This window comes from Chiloscyllium plagiosum, chromosome 27, assembly GCF_004010195.1.
Source record: "Chiloscyllium plagiosum isolate BGI_BamShark_2017 chromosome 27, ASM401019v2, whole genome shotgun sequence".
NCBI classification, from domain to species: Eukaryota; Metazoa; Chordata; class Chondrichthyes; order Orectolobiformes; family Hemiscylliidae; genus Chiloscyllium; species Chiloscyllium plagiosum.
In genome coordinates this window covers 19,668,443-19,687,761 of record NC_057736.1, presented here as the reverse complement: position 1 = coordinate 19,687,761, position 19,319 = coordinate 19,668,443, and the positions used below count along the sequence as shown (strand labels likewise).

Sequence of the window (19,319 nt, the reverse complement as noted above, 5' to 3'; positions counted from 1 at the left end):
AGGTTCTATCTTGTTTGAGATAACTTATTTTATTTAACTAATATCCAATCTTTCCTTCTGGGTGGATGTAAAAGATTACAATAGTCCACCTTAAAGAATATCAGAGAATGTTGCTTCCCAATACATCTTTGTCCTGACCAATATTTATGTTAATTATCATCTATATCAATTAATGGGGTGATTTTCTTCCTTTCTGTTGGTAAGAATTTGCTGTGTGGAAATGGATGCTGCCATTTCTACATCTTTTGTCTTTTAATGATTTTGCTGCAGTTCAAATATAATTTAGAGGCTCTAAAGCCACATGGTATGACATGAAAGATGTTACTTGCTCTTGCACTCCCATCCTTGCTTTTTCCCTTTCTCACATGCTTTTTCTCACCTGTGTGCTCCCTCTCCCTTCCTTTCTTTCCCATTATTTTACATTCCAAGATCCTGGTATGTAAGGCAAAACCACAAATCCCAAAACCTTAGCTTGATTCTTCAGTTCTGAGACTGCCTTCCTGCTTGGTCAAGGGTAAGACGATATAAGAATGGGCCATAGCATTCATATATAGTCAAATAAATTGGATATCTAATGCTGTTATCATCATCGGATGCTTAACTGGCCTTTGCTACATCAAGTGTAAGGTGTCATTTTTGCATTGAATATGTACAATTGGTATTAATCGACCTCTTGATGTTGGATGTCTGTCTCTCTAATGATCAACAATCTGAAACCTTACTATTGCAAGGTTGGCACTCAGTATCCATTCTTGGTTGGCCTTCATAAGCTGGTGGCCGGCTTTTGTACTACTACAGTCTGTGCAGTGAGAACACTTCCACAAAGCTATCATGTTGTGAGATTCAGGACTTGAAATGTTAACTCTGCTTTCTCTCCACACTTGCTATCAGATCTCAGTTTCTCCAGCAATTTTTTGGTTTTATTTCATATTTCCAGCCTCCATAGTTCTTTATTTCCTTTTGGGTTTTCATGTGCCTTCTGATGTCTCGGAGGTCACAAGTTTCAGTCATATTACTGAAGGATTTTTTCGGATGGAGTGGAAACGTTGAGCTAAACACATGCGCAGAGGTAAATATTACAAAGCTAAGCATTTGCCACATAATTTGCTTTGAATAATAAACAGTGCAGGTGAAGTTATGATTTCCAGAGTTTAGGGTTGTGTGCTCAATATAAGACTGTTCTCCCAAAACCAGCCAGTGAAGTAAATGATGACTTGAAGAAAAACATGCAAATGCTGGAAATCTGAAATATAATCAGGAAATTCTAGAAATACTCTGCAGATAAGGCAGTATCTGTGGAGAGAGGGAAGCCTGGTCAACATTTTGAGTCTGTGATGTTCCATCACAATCCTCGCAAAAAGATTAAGTTCCTGAAGTATTCACACTACTTCCTTTTTCCACAGATGTTGCCAGAATACCCACTACAGAAAGATCCCAGTATTCTCATTACACTCTTAGCATGTTTCGCAGATCAAATACTGTGGAAAAAACTCACTCCCAGACCTTTGAACTTTACTGGAATCCTATTGACAATATAATTGTAGTACCTTAATCTTGTACCTGGTGCGGACTGGTGTGTGGTTATTCAAGCAAATGTTTAACAGAGGGAGAGAATAATGAAAATTAAAGCACAGTAGCAAAGTGAGACTAGAGAGAAAACATTCCAACATGGCAAGCCCTGATTTAGCAGCAGCACTAGAACCACCACTTTAGAGATAACAAGGTACAGAGTGGAAGCAACAATATGTTAGGTCTCTGCAGGGCAATCCTGCCCATTTTAATTACCATGCCTTACTGGATTGAGCTAAAACAGTCATGACATTAGCGGCCACTTCTGGATTGTCCTGTCTGATCAGAGAGTGTGGCCTTGATGATGGATTGCATCTGTCACTGGAAGACTTTCTACTTGAATGGATCCTGGCAGGAGGCAAAATGGCTGCAGCCAATAAAGTTGCTCAAGGCTGGAGAGAGACAAAGCATATCCCAGCACTGACTCTCCGACTCTTAGCTGGAGGAGATGCTGGTGGAAGTGAGAACTAGAAGGTTGTTTCCTGTGGACAGCAGGGAAGAAGAGAGGAAAACCACACAGAGTAAACTACTGTGCATTGAAGTTCCACAAGCTATTAGCAACAGGAGTTAAGTTCCAAGGCACAGTGTCACAAGAGTTTAGAGGGATATGGGCCAAATGCTGGCAAATGGGACTAGATTAATTTAGTGTTTCTGGTTTACATGGATGAGTTGGACCGAAGGATATATTTCCATGCTGTACATTTCTATGACTCTATGACTCATGCACAGACTCCACCAACACCGTTATAGATACACACACTCACCTGCAAAATGTCCCAGTAAATCCTATAAGTGGACAAGATCACATTAAGTTTCTGACCCACTGGAATATGACCTAACCCATGGCAGTTAAAATTGTGCTCTTGGATTTTGGCTTAAACACATCCATGGTTTCTGAAGCTGCTTATTACCTCCACCATTAAGTGGTTAATGGGTTAAAATCACCATTCTGATACAGTTATAGACTGCGTTGGCTCCCAAAGAGGATAATTTAAATATTTGTGAAGTGCAGTCACTGTTATAGAATGCAGGCAATCAAGTGTATTTGTTTTACGTAAGAACCATTTTACATGTTTTCTGAGAACCTATTTACAATTTAATGTGCAGAATGGAGAGTGAGATTGGTACCAATAAAGTTTTAAAATATTATTTGAAGACGAGCAGAATTCTTGCTCTGTGACTCAAAGTCACTATCACACACTCCCTGTATGCAAAGTTGGCATAGTGTCAGATTAGCAGAAGGGACAATGTGCTAGTCCTTGCACTGAGTTCTCTGTGTCATTGTGGAAAGCACCAGACTGGGGGCTGTGATAAAAAAAACAACCTCAGCAGGCCTGGCAGCATCCTCCTGTGGAAAGAGAAATAGAGTTAACATTTTGAGTCCAGTATGGCATTTTGTCAGAACTGAGTGGGAGCTGAAGCTTTAATTTTCCACCCTCCTACACTGTTTGGGGAGGCGATAGCCTAGTGGCATTATCACTGGACTGTTAATCTAGAGACTCAGGTAATGTTCCAGGGACTCCTACTTCAAATCCCACCATAGCAAAAGGTGGAATTTGAATTCAATAAATATCTGGCATTACAAATCTAATAGCTGTTATAAATCCATTGCCATTTGTCAGAAAACACTTGTGGTTCACCAACATCCTTTAGGGAAGGAAATTGCAGTCCTTACCTGGTCTGGCCTACATGTGACTCCAAACTCACAATAAATTGTTGACTCTCACTGTCCTCTGGGCAATTAGGGATGGGCAATAAATGCTGCCTAGTCAGTGACACTCTCATTCCTGTTAAAGAATAAAGAAAAACACCACCCGATTTTTGCCCAGAACCAGTGTAGCAAGGGAGGGTTGACCTGCTGTGATTTCCAGCATTTTTATTTCCCTGAGCAATGACTGGTTTATTCCAAGTTTATGCTTGGAAAGATTTCCTTTCCTTAATGTTTCATGAAACATTCTGCACATTGTTCTTTGAGAATGAGTCATATGATTTTATTGCAACTGCCAGAGGAAATGTTCACAATCATTTGAGTTGTCTCAACAAGCAAAATGATGAGATTAGCTGTCAGTTGATACTTGGTAAAAATTGCTCAGTTTTTTGAAAGAATCGCGATGGGCTGAACGATCTCCTGTATGATTTTAGTTATTACTTGGCCAACCACATTTGCTTTCATCAATCAGAATTTAAATGCAAAATAACTGTTACAATCCAGTTGGGAAAGTGCTCTGATCTTCAACCTCCCAATACCCTTGGGGTCACCATAAAGGTTAATCATTTTATTAAAATCCTCAATTTACCTGTCTGATGGTTAGAACCTGTACTTCACAAGAACTGCTACATTTATTACAAGTGTATTAGTTTACAAGTTTATTCTCTTTTCCTTTAGTTATCTGACAAGAGGTCAGATGGCATTGGGAGTAGCATATGATCCCAGTGTAGACTTGAGGGATCCCGGGGGGGACCTTGTGGCAGTGTGGGTGAGCCCAGTGTAGACTTGAGTGACCCCCTACTTACTTTACTCAGGCAAACATGGGACCTGGTCTCAGAAGCGGCGGCCGCTACATCGGTGAAGATGATATTGGCAAAGTAGGCCCAGTGACAGAGTATGCTGCCTGAGGATCAGTAACTCCATCATTGGTTGGATTCAGTGTAGGCAGTGGTGAGGTGGTGGAAAAGGAATGATGATGAAGGCATTGTTGATGATGACCTGGCTCAAGACTGATGGATTTTTGTTAAGTGATACCTTTCTATTGTTTGTCTTATTCTTAAACTATTCACTGGATCATGGCAACAGTAGAAAAGCTGTTTCTCTCACTGTAAAATACAAGGACAATAAAATCATTCAAAATCAAGTAAATAAATTCTAACCACAGGCAAATGATTATGAGCCAGCAATGTATGACTCTACTAGTTAAAACTCTAAGTTCCTTTAAAATTCTGATACACATGTACAGATAGACAAACAAAAAAAAAGAGTTGGCGTTATGGGTGGATGGAAAATGAACACAATTCAATAGCATCAGCCGACAGGCTTTCATATACTGTTCCTTTTGCTTCCCAAGACCTTCCATTCTTCAATCCCCTTTCTCAAGGTTCTTTCACTTGCTCACATGAGGAATATGCTAATCTGCATGACATCTTTATGAAATCCTGGCCAGGCAACATAGTTGTTTAACAATGCTTGCATTTTCACCACTGCCATAAGATTTTCACGTGCTACAATATGTCCTTATAATATCTGACCAGCACCATTATTTGAGATTAATCATCCATTCTTCACCTGGAGATCTGTGAGAGTCCAGTTCCTCATCAGAATACTGTTTTTAAGGTAATAGCACTCCAGAACTCCTTCGGCCTCAGCTTCAGTGAGAGCTGTCTGTGCTCACTTACTTAACTGCAGATCTGCCTCTTGATCCTCAATTAATGAAGACATGCCAAATATTCCTCTTGAATTATCCTCATTCTTAAAGAGAGTTTTTTTTCTACCCTAACATACTTTTGCGGTATTACTGTGACCTCTGGTGATGGACTTTGTTTAGCCATTGCCCTGGTTACTAAACACATTGGAAAAATACACAACCTATTTTTATAACTGTCCTGTCTCTTTAGCATCACTCAAACTTTCCATGATTATAGGTAACACTCTAAATTTAACTCCAGCCACATCATTCCCCAGGAGTAATCACAGGCACTGGTACATCCGCATGTACCTACTCTGACTACCAATAATCTAGATGACAAGTTATACTCCAATTAGATTTTATACAATGGGACCAGGATGTACACATCAAGATATTAGCTTTTATTGAACCCTCTGGAGGGGAAACTGAGCTCTTCTCCAGCAAGATACTTTGAGTGGCCGCTGGGCCCCTTATCATTGTCATTTCCCTGCCTGCATCATTCAAAGAAAAAGGGATTATTTTCCCTTTATACATAAACTTAACATATAACTCATCTACTACACTTACTTCTTCTGCAATCACACAGCTTTTGGATTTAGATTTAGGCTTTATTGTAAAATATACTCAAGTAGAGGGTACAAGAGTACATTGAAAAATATACAATGCTTTGGTACAAGGTACCTGGGTACAAAATATTAGTTACAGAAATAGTGGAATAAAAAAAAGTTAAAAAGTTCAGCATTACAGTCTTCTTAGCGTAAAAATAGAAAAATAAAGAAATGAAGTTAAAGTGTCAATCATTACAGTCCTTTCTTGAGGCATGGCCCTGCAGATGCTCCAAGCTGGGCATCCCCAAGAGGTATCGCTCTCCCCTGAGCTGGGATAATACCCACCCAGGCAAGCCAGACTTCATTGCTGCTCGCAAGGCTTTGGCCCCAACCATCACATCACTGTTGATAACCACTGCTACCATCCCTTGCGGCCAACCACCACCATCCTTCACCACCGGTCACCAATCACCACTCGCCTTCACCAGTCTCTTAGTTAAAGTTGCAACTTTATCTGCGGCAATTTCCTTTTGAATTCCCTTTTCAGACTCAAGCTTATGAATTCCAGTTAGTATTTCCTTGCAACTTCTAGCATTCGAAACAAATGTGCTCCACTTTGTAACAATAGAAACACTTTAGTCTTTGATTTTCAACTTCAGAAAGGACAGTTTTGAGGATGATCAGAGGAAGGAATTGGAGTGGAATTTGCAGCGATCCATGCTTTACCCTTGGTACTTGCTTCCTTTCACTTTTCCAGTTTTTTTTTCTTTCTTTCCCTTCCAAATTTATAAGGCTGGTGAATGAAAGGTTATTTTTAAGAATCAACTCATAATCATCAGCCATTATTGCTCCCTGTGTAGCAGTTGCAAACTTTTGTTGCTCAGCATAGGTTCTTATTATGGAAGTAGTGAGCTTTTAAATTCCTCTAAGAAAATTAATCTTTCTCTGAACTTCAAACATTCAATTTCTAATAGGATGATAGAATCCTACAGAGCAGAAAGAGGCCATTCGGTCCACTGAATGCGCACTGATTCTCTGAAAAGCATCCTACCTCGACCCAATCCCCCACCCTGCATTTACCACGACTACTCCACCTGTCTAGACACTAGGGGATAATTTAGCTTGGCCAATCCACCTAACCTGTATATCTTTGGACAGTGGAAGGAAACTCACACAGCCATGTGGAGAATGTGCAGACTCCACACAGACGGTCACCCAAGGCTGGAAACAAACCTTGCACTGTGAGGCAGCAGTGCTAACCACTGTGCTCACCCAATTCAAATTCAACATAGGTTTGTCCTCAGACAGTAGCCCATATGCAGCTAATATCCCTGTTTTTACAGTATTAAAATTTGGGTGGCACGGTGGCTCAGGGGTTAGCACTGCTGCCTCACAGTACCAGAGACCTGGGTTCAATTCCCGCCTCAGGCAACCATCTGTGTGGAGTTTGCACATTCTCCCCGTGTCTGCGTGGGTTTCCTCCAGGTGCTCCAGTTTCCTCCCACAATCCAAAAATGTGCAGATGAAGTGAATTGGCCATGTTAAATTGCCCGTAGTGTTAGGTGAAGAGGTAAATGTAGAGGAATGGGTCTGGGTGGGTTGCTCTTTGGAGGATTGGTGTGGACTTGTTGGGCCTGTTTTCACACTGTAAATAATCTAATCTAAAAAAATCTATCAACAACTTCTCTGGTAACGGAGTGTAAATTTTCTGACCTTTACCTGTCAACTTACACTATATGTGGAAATGCCTAGTCTTCCTTTGACCAATTCATTTCCCCTACTACTTTCTCAAAGGACATAAAGAATGCCTCCACATACTTTTCATCAAATTTTGTTAGGGCTTGTACGAACTTAAATACTTCCTTACCAGACTTCAAACTATGACTCAGTCTCCCCATCACAACCAGAATCAGCATCTGTTGTCTCTTTTCTCAACTGTAGCACTCTAAGCTTAAACTTCCTATCTCTTTTTCTCTCTGTAATTTTAATTCTGCTTTTTCTCATTTGCTTCTTTCTTCCTTTTGGAATTCCATCACTTTTTTTATGTCAGGTTGCTTTAATTTCTCCTCATGTTCAAGCTGCTTTAAACAACCTAATACTATTTGATTCCAATATTTTACTACTTAAAGTACCTGGCCTTTCTTGTATTTCGACTAAGCCCAAATGCTTAGTAGTCAATTCTGTCTGCCTTCCTTAGTTTTGCAGGCAATGCTAACCCTAACTTACTTGCCAACTCAACCAACCAGGCCTTTTTAGTTACACTTAAGACTTCCTGGAACAACTCTGTTACCTGCAGGGATTTTATAGCAATTCCCAGCTATTTCTTCTTTGGAATACAAAGTCCCAAGATTACCTGTCTGATGAAATCAGGCTAACTGAAAGCACTGACCAAGTTCCTGTAGTTCAAAAGAATAATGAAAAGAAATATACTTATTACAAATAAATGAATTGTAAGGATAGAAAAATTATCAACTTATAACATGTAATTCTACTAGTTAATTCCTAGACAGATGTGTACAATAAAAAAAGTGGTATGAGTGGAGAGAGAAATAAACATAGGTCAATAGCACCAGTCCACAGGCACAGGGCAATTGGTACACTAATTGCAAGGTCTCTTAGTGACTGGTTAAAGGCAACAGCTCACAGCAACTGGTGGGAGAAAACACCTGCCTTCCTCAGGCTCCATGTAGTTTTACTGCAGAGATGAAGAGATGTATTCCAACTGTCAAGAGGTCTCCCAACCTGTTCACCTGCTGAGAACCCTATCATAAGACTGTCATCTGGCTGACAACGTCTGGCACCCACAACTGGTCACAACTGTACAAACTAATCAGTTCCCATTGTCTCTGCACATACACCCCTGAGACAGGCTGTCTTAACACACACACACACACACCAACTGCTTGCAATACAACAGTGTAAACATAAATCACCAATGATTTCCCATAACTTACCTTCAAAAGTGCAGCAATTAAAAGCAGTCCTTTTCCCATTTTAGTCTGCAATCAAAAATACAGAAAAACAAAGTGATGCAGTCTTTACGGGACATGCATAGTCTACTATACCATACAAAATGAGATACAATTGATTTTACAAAAAAGTCTTGGGTATGTGGTGGAACAGAGGAACCTTGAAACCTTGCATGGTCTTCTGAAAATGGAGTCACAAATAGACAGGGCAGCGAAGGAGCTTTTGGCACACTGGCCTTCATCAGCCAGGCCACTGAGTATAGAAGTTGGTAAGTTATGTTCCAATTGCACAGAACATTGGTGAGGCTGCACTTGGAGTATTGTGCTCAGTTTTCATTACTTTGTATAGGAAAAATATCATTAAACTGGAAAGAGTGCAGAAGAAATTTACAAGGATGTTGACAGGACTCAAGCGTCTGAGTTAAAGGGAGTGGTTTGACAAGCTCGGATGTTTTTCTTTAGAGCATAGGAGACTGAGGGGGATCTTATAGAAGTGTATGAGATAATGAGAGGCATGGATAGGATGAATGCACTCAGTATTTTTTCCAGGGTCCGAGAATCAAGGACTAGAGGACATCACTTTGAGGTTAGATGGGAAAGAATAAATGGGAATCTGATAGACAACGTTTTTACAAGGAGGGTGGTATACATATGGAATGAGCCACCAGAGGAAGTGGTTGAGGTGCATACATTAACAACTTATCAGGCATTGCGGAAAATACCGTACATGGATGGGAAAGGTTTAGAAGGATATGAGTCGAGAGTGTGATGCTGGAAAAGCACAGCAGGTCAGGCAGCATCTGAGGAGCAGGAGAATTGACATTTTGGGCAAGAGTCCTGATGAAGCGGTCTTGCCCGAAACGTTGATTCTCCTGCTCCTCGAATGCCGCCTGACTTGCTGTGCTTTTCCAGCATCCCACTTTAAACTCTGATCTCCAGCATCTGCAGTCCCCGCTTTCTCTTTAGAAGGGTATGAGCCAAGTGCAGGGAAATGGGGTTAGCATGGATGGACATTTCGTTTAGCATGGACCAGTTTGGGCCAAAGGGCCTGTCTCTGTGCTATAGGTCTCTATGACTCTATGAGAAGCTGTTTGTATGACCAGTCCAAGAACTGAACCCATGAAAAATGCACCACAAAAAGTGGCACTACTCATTTCAATATTGACAGCAACACAGTGCAGTTTCAAAACTAACTTTCAAAGTAAGATTGAATGGAGGCCAATGTCGAATAATTTCAGTACCTGCCCTACTGATGTGCATGACATGATGTGGGGTTACCCAAGAAGCATGGTCAAGTATATTTGTAATGCTCCTTTGCACATGAGCAAGTTGAAAAAACTATCACCACGGTCAGCACTTCCTGTCCTCAAGTCCTCTTCTATGTCCATATCACTAAGGAGGTGAAATTCCACTTGGCAACAACTTTAGCAACAAGATAAGTAAGGACAAGTCCAACCCATACTCCCAGTGAATCGTTTACCGAAACCATTGTTAAAATTTCATGTCTATGTGGTGTTCATTGGTATAATATACACAAATAGATAATGCAGCCAACATAACCTTACAGCACAGAGTTCTAGTAATTGTGCAGGGTGGTTGCTAAATTGAAAAATAACGCTAATTGTGGGGTACTTCAGCTATAAGTGGAATGTAATACCTCGGCTATGGCATTATGAGAATATAATGGCTCATTATCAATTAACAAGGATAATGCCCTATGGAGCCACATTGGTATTTGTTATTGACGTTAGCTAATATCCAAAGGGCAATAGAGCATGGAGAACAATGGGCTTTTATCCCACGATCCAATCAGAAATCATAAAGAGATTAGCAGAGGTTAGAAAATCTGCTGTGCCTCAGGCTGGGGAACATAATCCCTTAATCGATGTGAAACTCAGCTAAATGCCGAAGAGCTTCCATTGTCTTTCTTGTGGCTCACCTGGGAACAGAGGATTATCTTGTAATATAAACGACTCGTCCAGCTTTACATGGGACATTGTCAACATTGTAATTCTTTTATCTGACATGACTATCCTATGACATCATGAGCATTTCAGACATTCTAAGGGAACTGCTCATCAGTGACCAGAAGCAGTCAGGGAGGTATTTCAACTTGTACTTTAATAGCAGTCCTCACTGTTCCTCACAGGTATGTGGGAAAACCTCTTTTATAAAGAGAGTGCTTTTTTCGATGGTGCAAAGTGCCTCAAATGTAGGGAGAGGAAGAATCACAACATTCTCCATACAGAAATTGCAAGATAGAAAAGTCAATAACTTGCATTAACATAGCACCTTTCACAACCTCAGGATGATCCAAAGAACTTAACAAGCATTGAAGTGGCTTTTGAAATGCTGCCAGTGTTGGAATGTGAAGAAACATGGCAGGCAACTTGCTCACGTCAAGATCCTGCAGACAAGATCTGATCATCTGTTTTTACGATGTTGGTTGAGGAATGCAACCGAGGACTTTTGTAGAACTTTACAGGTTCAACACATTATCAGAAACAAGGCGATAGCTCATGGGGCGAAAATACACATTGCTGGAGAAACCTTAATTAACCTCTGCGCCCAGGCGATAGGAAACCAGGAGCTCAGTCAGTGTTCTTGCTCCTGTCTCTATTAAGTGATCTCTACCAGAGAATGGGAGTGCAGGTGTAGATAACAGCTGAGGACTTTATTGATCTTGACCGAGTTATGTTCCACTGTTCTCTCTGCAGACTTCCACGCACAATCTTGTAACCTTGCAAATACTCATTGTCCAAGCACACATCGAAAGACCTGTGAACTGGACAATGAGATGGAGAGATATTAGTGCCCATATAACTGTATCCCATAGTTCTGACCCTGCAGGCAAGAAAATGCAAAAACTGGAGGAAAAACATTAGATTTGCTCACCACTGCTTCAAATATATGATTGTTGCCTTCTCATTCTCTGGGTACCACATTGGGATGGATAGACTTTATCATTTCAAAACTATTTAGAAATTGACGCATCAAATAATTCAACGTCCAACTCATAGTTTAAAGGTCAGGAATTAATTGTTCCACATTAATCTATTTTAGTACAAATCTACATCTTAAAATCATAAATTCCCTTCTAAAGAAAGCAGGAATAATTTGCATTTATACAGCACCTGTTACAATGCCAGGATGTATCAAATGCCTTATTGGTATTGCTTTTGAAAGGTAGTCACTATTACAAATGGCAGCAAATTTACTGCATCAAAATCCCACAAACAGCAGTTTGATAACCAACAGCTAATTTGCTTTAAAGGAAGTTGATTAAGGAATAAACATTGGACTGAAACAATGGGGCAAAGTAACCTGCTCTTCTTTAAATAATGAGATCATATCTTTTCTGCTCATTTGACAGGACATACAGGACCTCAGTTTAATATTTCATCTACTGGATGCCACCACTGGCAAGTAGCACCCCTTGAATACAGCAGTGGGGTGTTACCCTGGATTATGTGCTCAGTTCTGTGAAGTGGGATGGAACATGTTTGCCAGTCTGATTCAGCATCTTGAGTGATCCCTGCTGAGCCACAGCCAACACCTGCATCAAATTCCCAAATTATCACTCATTCCTCCTCAGGCTTTGTTATCTCCACCTTGTGCTTCTATTCTGTGCAATCCCAAAGCCAGGCTGCTTTGATAAAGGACTGATGACTCTCACCCCAGTGGAAACTGCTAAATCAGTTTCCTGCAATAATAATTAACACTATTCAGGCAACCACTTTCAATTAACTTACAGATAACCACAAACACTTGATAGACTGTGGCTTTTTACCTAGCTTGCACTTTTAACATTATAAAAATGATATCAAAGCTGACTGTTAACTTCAAATAAAGCTTTGGATGAACTTACCTGAGACATTGTGCCTGCACTGAATTCCTAAGTTAGTACTTGTTCCTTGTCACACTCCACCTTGAGTGTCTCCATTCTTTGCTGTCATACACAACCTACATGTCCTTTGACCCTTTCCCAATTTTACAAAGTGTGATCCAATCGTCCCACACTTTCATTCTAAAACACTGCCAGATCTTCCCTTGGAATTATTTATTGCGTTTGATCTCCAAAAATTTTGAATTTAGCTTTCAACTTGCACATTCTCGGTGTTCATTCCCTTACTCTCTTCCTTTAATACCTCCTTAGACTGAGCTTTTAATCATCTGATCAAATATTTCCTAATGTGGCTCAGTTTAATATTTTGTTTCATAATATTGTTCCCCTGAAGAGCCTTGGGACATTTCATTTGGTTCATGATGTTACATAAATATAATGTGCTGTTGAATTCTATATATATTTTAATGTGGGATGGTAACAATATCCTTCCTTTCTGCCCCTCCAATATAATGGTTTCAAAACTGTTGTTCATCCAGTTGCAACTGGGCTGGTTACTCTCCATGTCACTGCTCAGTCGCTACTCTTCTGAATATTGGTCCCTGTCCCATTTCCCTTCATTGTATTATCAATGGCAGACCCTTTAGCTATGTCCATGCTACAGTCTGACATGTCCTTTCTAAGCAGCTTCACTTTGCTACCTCCTTTAACTCCAGTAAAGACCCAAGAAAAAAAACACAACCTGCTGTTGTTAACGCCTTTCATAGCTGAACATAATTGTTTTTTCAGTTGTTACACCCCTGTTTTTGTTATTGCCAGGCCAAAGCCCAGTTCATTAAAGGTTGTCTGATACTGCTCAGTCACTATAAGTTCAGTGCCATGAAGGAATTCAAACAATGTCATACTGATGAAGCAATGAGTCCTGTATACTTGCATTGAAACTAAATCTCTTTGCAAATGCTAGATATATATAAAATAGCACACGCATATATAAAATGTATATACAGTATTTATATATATATTTCCTCCAATATCTTAGCACCATATAATGCATTTCCAATTGAAACACCAAATGCAATAATGAAAGTCACTGTGAAGCAATTGATTTATTATTGACAATACACCCACTAGTTTCAATATAGATTGGCTTGTTGCAGTGATGGCTGGAGCTGGTTTGATTACCATTTTGTCAACAATATCAAGAAATTCTTTAGTCCAACAGATTGGAATTTTAGAAAGGTTATTTGAAAGCATTTGATAATAAAAACTCAGCTCTATGTGCTGCATATCAACCATCGAAATATATCTCCTTCATGAATTTGTCCCTCCTAACCTGAAACTACCTAAGACCTGATAACTTTTCCCAAATCTCTGCTGTCTTCTAATTCTGCCCTCTTGTGCAGTCCTGATTTGAGTTGCTCCAAACTTAAAGCGGTGTCATCAGTTGCTGAATACACTTTCACCCGAAATCTCTCCATATCTCCAATTTACCTGCCCTTTAAGAAATTCCTAAAACCTGCCTGAAACAAAAACAGAAAATGCAGGCAAAATCAGCAGGTCTGGCAGCATCTGTGAGAAGAAAGCAGAGTTAAGATTTTAACTCTGGTGACTCTTCATCAGAACTCTGATGTGTTCTGCCGCACAGATACTGGACTTGAAATGTTAACTCTACTTTCTTCCCACAGATGCTGCCAGAGCTGCTGAGCTTCCCCAACAATTTCTGTTTCTGTTTTCGATTTCCAGAATCCACAGCTCTTTGTTTTATTTTAGAGCCAAAAACATATCTCGTTGACTAAGCTTTTGATCACTTATTGGCTCTTTCTGTGGCTAAATCTCAAATCCTGATGGAGAATTATATTGTGAAGCACTGTGGAATTTTTTATGACATTAAAAGTCCTGTATCAATGCATATTGGCATTGTTTCCATACTTACATGTGTCGTTTTGACTTAGTTGTAGCAACTAAGCGTCCTTCATTGTGATTCCAGAACTTGAGATCATAATCTTGACAGAAAGGTGAGAGCATTGCTGACAGTGTACCACACTGATGAAAATACTGTACTGTTTAGGTGGATTTAGAGGGTCTATTGACACTATTTGAATATGAGGGGACTTTTCCCAATGTCCTGGTAAACAACTATTCCTCAACCAATACCAGTAAAACAGATTAACTCACTATTTAACTCATCGCTGTTTCTGGAAATATTCATTGAGTAATGTGGGCTAAGAGTTTCTTCGTGAATGTCCATACTATTTATACATCCTCTGAGAAGGAATGAAGGAATATTGGTTAAGTGCAAAAGCAGTGGAAGGGATTGTGTCCATGTACAACTCTCCAAACTGTGCACATTGGCACGCCTGAATCTATCTGAAGTAGATCAGATCATATTGCAATCCATGCAGAGTTTAGCACTGTCCCTGGTAGGCAACAAAATCGCATGTTTAACTTCTTTTGATCCATCTCCTTCAATGTTTGAATGGGCACCACCTACACTCTCAGTAACTGTGATGCATTCGAATGTACACTGACTACATTCAAAATAGACTAGGTAAAAACAATGACTGCAGATGCTGGAAACCAGAGTCTAGATTAGAGTGGTGCTGGAAAAGCACAGCAGTTCAGGCAGCATCCGAGGAGCAGTAAAGGAGGAAAACTTCTTCAAGGCAGGCATGGAGGAAAACTTCTTCAAGGCAGGCACTGCTCCTCGGATGCTGCCTGAACTGCTGTGCTTTTCCAGCACCACTCTAATCTAGACCCACATTCGAAACAGAGCCAACTATTTAATCTGCTGAGTGACCACAGAAACTTAACACAACATCACTCACTGTGATGCTGTAAAGTATCCATTTGATGGTAGCAAGCTCTCGGCTTCTCATGTGATTTTGCACTGCTTCTCTTCTTCACTTCTGCTCTCTGACAAACCTGATGTGACATAGAGTAATAGAGTCATACAGCACAGAAACAGAACCTTCAGTCCCATCAGTCCCTACCATGCACAATCCCAAACTAAACTAGTCCCGCCTGCCTGCCTGCTCTTGGCTCATATCCCTTTTCCTATTCATGTACTTATCTAAAAGTCTCTTAAACATTGTAATTGTACCCAAATCCATCACTTCCTCAGGAAGATCACTCAAACCACATTCTGTGTAAAACATTTGCCACTCATGTCTTTTTAAATCTCTCTCCTCTTACCATAAAAATATGCCCCCTAGTCTTGAAATCCCCCATTCTATGGAAAAGACACCTTATCTATACCCTTTATAATTTTATAAACCTCTGAATGGTCACCTCTCAACCTCTTACGCTTCCAAGAGAAAAGTTCCAGCATATCGAGCCTTTCTTTATATCTCTAACCTTCCATTCCTGGCAACATCCTGGTAAATCTCTTCTGAACCCTCTCTAGCTTAATAATATCCTTCCTATAACTGGACAACTAGAATTTGATGCAGTACTCTAGAAGAGGCCTCACCACTTCACAGTGGCACAGTGGTTAGCACTGCTGTCTCACAGTGCCAGAGACCTGGGTTCAATTCCCGCCTCAGGCAACTGTCTGTGTGGAGTTTGCACATTCTCCCCATGTCTGCATGGGTTTCCTCCGGGTGCACGGTTTCCTCCACAGTCCAAAAATGTGCAGGTTAGGTGAATTGGCCATGCTAAATTGCCCGTAGTGTTAGGTGAAGGAGTAAATGTAGGGAATGGGTCTGAGTGGGTTGCTCTTCGGAGGGTCGGTGTGGACTTGTTGGGCTGAAGGGCCTGTTTCCACACTGTAAGTAATCTAATCTAATCTAATGTCCTGGAAAACTTCAACATGACTTCCTAACTCCTATGCTCAAAGGACTGAGCAATGAAGGCAAGTGTGCTAAATGCCTTTTTAACCATCTGTATGTCTATATGTGACATAAACATCAAAGAATTATTTACCTGAACCCTTGGGTCTCTTTGTTCTACAATACTACTCATCTTCAAATTCGGGACAACAAGGATATACACAGTTCTGTGCACAAAGGTTGGTAGGATAGTGCGTGTTCCTACAAGATTGTATTGTTTCTCCATCCACTGGCATTCTTGTTCAAGAGCCAAAGTGTCAGCAAGCAAAACATACAATTCTGGCTCCACCTTTGGCACAACTCAGTGTATGATGCTAATCTCCATGACCGCTGCCTATGTTGAAGCTAATTATTTGCAAGCTTTGCATCCATGCCACATGGAGTAAATGAAGTAAATAGTACAGATGCCTTTAAAGGGAAGCTAAATAGGTATATGGGGAAGAAAAAAAGAGCTGGAGTGACGTGACAATGAGTAGAAAGAGCATAAACACTGGTATGAACCAGTTAAGCTAAATAGGTTGTTCCAGCAATGTCCAACCCATGTAATCTTATTTAATCCTCGGCTAAGCTTTCAACTTCCATATCCCCTTAATCAGAAACAAATGAATACTTACAACTCTGTTTCATTATGCATCAATGCCAATGCCTTAATCTATGTGCTATTGAAACCCTCATTGAGGTCTTTGTCTCTTCTCAAGCTCTCCTGGACTACAGAATCCATAAATACCAGCAGGTTTTGGACAAAATAGAATAAGCTGTTTCGTAAACAGTCCCAGCTGTCTATCACAGTTTCTATTAACCCCACTGGCACCCAATCTAATCCTGGGGTAGCATGTTGGCTCGATGGTTAGCACTGCTGCCTCACAGCATCAGGGACCTAGGTTTGATTCCAGACTTGGGTGACTGTCTGTGTGGAGTTTGCACATTCTCCCTATGTCTGCATGGGTTTCCTCCCACAGTCCAAAGATGTGCACGTCAGATGGATTAGCCATGCTAAATAACCAATGGTGTCGAGGGAAAAGCAGGCTAGGTGGGTTAGCATGGTAAATGTAGGGTTATATCAATAGGGTAGCGTGGTGGGTCTGGTTGGGAGGCTCTTCACAGGGTTTGCGTGGTCTCAATGGGCTGTATGGCCTGCTTCCACACTGTAGGGATTCATAGAGATATACAGCGTGGAAGCAGATCTTTTGGTCCAACTCATCCATGCCAACAAGATATCCTAAACTATTCTAGTCCCATTTGCCAGCATTTGGCCCATATCCCTCTAAACTCTTCCTATTCAGATGCCTTTTAAATGTTGTAATTGTACCGGCCTCCACCACTTCTTATAGCAGCTCATTCTATCCATGCACCATCTCCACGTGAAAAAGTTTCCACTTTAATCCCTTTAAAATCTTTCCCTTCTCAGCTTAATCCTATGCCCTCTAGTTTTGGACTCCTCCACCCGGTGGCCCTCATGATTTTATAAACCTCTGTAAGGTCATCCCTCAGCCTTCACACTGCAGTGAAAATAGCCCCAGCCTATTCAGCCTCTCTCTATAGATCAAACCCACCAAGCCTGGCATCATTCCTGTAAATCTTTTCTGAATCCTTTCAAGTTTCACTACATCCTTCCTGTAGGATTCTATGATTATGTTTCTAATGTATAATTTCTCTCTCCAGTAGTAGATTTTGGTCTATATTGTTAGCAAGGTAATTGTTGTGTAAAGCTTAAAAATATGTTGCTGGAAAAGCGCAGCAGGTCAGGCAGCATCAAAGGATAAGGAGAATTGACGTTTCGGGCATAAGCCCTTGTTTCCTGAAGAAGGGCTTATGCCCGAAACGTCGATTCTCCTTCTCCTTTGATGCTGCCTGACCTGCTGCGCTTTTCCAGCAACACATTTTTAAGCTCTGATCCCCAGCATCTGCAGTTCTCACTTTCTCCTAATTGTTGTGTAAAGGTGTAAAGGTCAGAAAGAATTAATGCAGAGTGTGTATGTTAAGCATTTTCCACCATGGTAATATCATGTGGAATTGATGGGAGAACAGCTTAGGATATCAAAGGGTTAAGACCTACCATCTATTCTTTATCATTGTCCCTATAGCAATGTGTTTCCTATCAGTGTAATTTCTACCTAAAGGTTATCATGCAATAAGCTATGTATTATTTATGACAACAGCCTTTTTTCAGTGGACTTCCAAATGGTTTTTATATGCCATACTAGACTGTGCTTGCACTTGAAACGTTGTGCTACACTGAGTAATAGTACAGAGAGCTGATGCAAACTGATGAGCTCGTACAACTGAAATTTTGTTTTAAAATCAGACTAGTTTTTTAAAGGTGAGCAATTAACAGTCAGGTTCTAATTCAGGCAGCATCAATGGAAATTTATCCTTATTGGTTTATATCCCTCAACAACTTTTCCTCTCCCTATTTCCCTGTATCTTCCTCCAATTTTACAAACTACGCCACCTCCACCTCAAACTCTCCATTTGTCCAACCTGAGCCTGCTTTCCATCCTGGATCCACACCTCACCATTATTGGCAGTGAATTCATTTGGATAATTTCCCTACTCTTGGATTCTTGCCATCATCCCTCTGGCTCTCCACTTCATATCACCATGTCACTCAAATATATTGCTGTTTCTTTACTGTTGCTGGGACAAAGTCCTTGAACTCCCTACCTAATAGCTGTTGGGTGTATCTACATTCACCATCATCTTCTAAAGGCTAATTAAGTTTGGGCAATAAATGCTGGTCAAGTCAGTGATACCCACATCTCGTGAGTAATATGAAAAACAAACAAAAATTGATAATGAGTCAAGAAGACAATACTCAATGAATGACTAAAAGCTTTATCAAAGAAATAGGTTCTACAATGATTGTAAATGATTAGAGAGGTGGAGAGACAAAAAGAAATATGGATGGAATTCAGAGGTCTGGGCTTTAGTGACTGAAAACATGGACAAGAATGTTGAGATGAAATGAGTGAGGGATGCACAATTGGCTAGAACTTTAAGAACATAGATCTCTCAGGGTTGTGGGTTGGATGACGATAGGAAGGGTCAATGACATAGACCGATTTGAAAACAAGGATGAGAAGTTTAAATCCAAGTGATACTGGACTGGTGGTACATAGATTAGTGATGATGGGTGAGCAGGATCCAGTGTGGATCAAAGT

At 40.5% G+C, this 19,319-nt stretch overlaps 1 long non-coding RNA gene across 1 annotated transcript in view; it reads right to left on the bottom strand.

Annotated features, from left to right (window-relative positions):
• The window catches only part of LOC122563425, a 51,484-nt gene that overhangs the window by 7,055 nt on the left and 25,110 nt on the right, over positions 1-19,319 (bottom strand). Inside the window, exon 2 of the long non-coding RNA XR_006315593.1 lies at positions 8,473-8,517. This is a non-coding gene — a long non-coding RNA (uncharacterized LOC122563425). The remainder of the gene's footprint in view (positions 1-8,472; positions 8,518-19,319) is intronic.